Here is a 1,516-nt window from a genome sequence, read left to right on the forward strand (position 1 = left end):
TGAGAAATAATGTTACATACGGGCCACTAAATTCCAAACCAAAATAAAAATCATCATAAAATTGGAAAATGATTCTTTAACCATAAAAGTGAGTGGTAGTGAAAATTGTGAAGACGCTCATACGAAAATAAGTGTTATCATCCCTTCAAAAGAGTAATATTATGGTTTCAATTTTCAAATCCCTTAAAAACAGACAACTTAAATAGGGTGCACATGGAGGCAATGGGAGGCCACAACTGGAGTGTTATCATCCCTTCAAAAGAGTAATATTATGGTTTCAATTTTCAAATGAGTGGTAGTGAAAATTGTGAAGACGCTCATACGTAAATAAGTGTTATCATCCCTTCAAAAGAGTAATATTATGGTTTCAATTTTCAAATCCCTTAACACTCCAGTAGGCTTGTCTCAATGCCTCGAGACAACTTAAGAACCACTAAGTCAATTATACCACACACGACCTTGAACTGGGAGTAGTGGTTTTTGCTCTAAAGATTTGAAGGCATTACATGTACGGCACAAAACACACAGTGTTTACTAATCATAAAAGCCTCTAACACATGTTGATCAGAAGGAACTTAACATGAGATAACGACGATGGGTAGAACTACTCAATGATTACGAATGTGAGATTCGCTATCATCCCGGCAAAGACAATGTGGTAGCAGATGCCCTTAGTCGGAAAAAGTACTCGGGCCACCGAGTAAAGTCTCTAACTATGACTATCCATTCCCACCTATCCACATAGATCAAGGAGGCTTAGCTAGAAGCCTTGAAACCTGAGAACGTGACAAGTGAAGCATTAAGAGGAATGTAAAAGAACTTGGAAATCAAGGGTGACAGAGTTCGTTATCTCGTGAATCAAATGGAAAAGAACTTGGAAATCAAGGATGACCTAGAAAGCCTCTAAAAGCCAATTGATGGGAAAACGCAAAACGAAAGACAACCCATGCTTCCTAAGAACCAACCTGAAGGACTACACTACCAGTACGGGAGAGAACGTTAGGAACTTCGGAATGGAGATCACGCCAGTGATGATCTTGCCATAGAAGTACACTATGTTCTAAGTACTGAAAAGCTCTACCCTTCTAAGAGCTTAGGACCATCTGAGAATTCCCATGGAGATTTGGTCCAACCTTCGTCAGACCACTACTACTTTCGGATATTCCACAAGTTTCACACTCGATCGATCCACTTCTTAGACTAGATATGCGATTACCCGACATCACTCTTCGTACCCTAGTCATTGTGATAAAAACCATTGAGAACCCTAACCTCGTAAGATACACCAGACGGAACCCACTAGCTACACGAAATGAAATTCGCATTCTATATGTAAAGGTCTGTTGGAATGACAAACACAGATCGGGGTTCACTTGGGAATGCGAGGACAAAACAGAATAGGAAGAACACTCTTACCGCTACTTGGCCATTCATACCTACTTCCTTGCCTAGGCCTGAATTTCGGGACGAAATTCCCTCTAACGGAGGGATGATGTGACAACCCTAGTTTGTTCCG

This window comes from Lactuca saligna, chromosome 4 (assembly GCF_052625555.1).
Source record: "Lactuca saligna cultivar CGN05327 chromosome 4, ASM5262555v1, whole genome shotgun sequence".
NCBI lineage: Eukaryota > Viridiplantae > Streptophyta > Magnoliopsida > Asterales > Asteraceae > Lactuca > Lactuca saligna.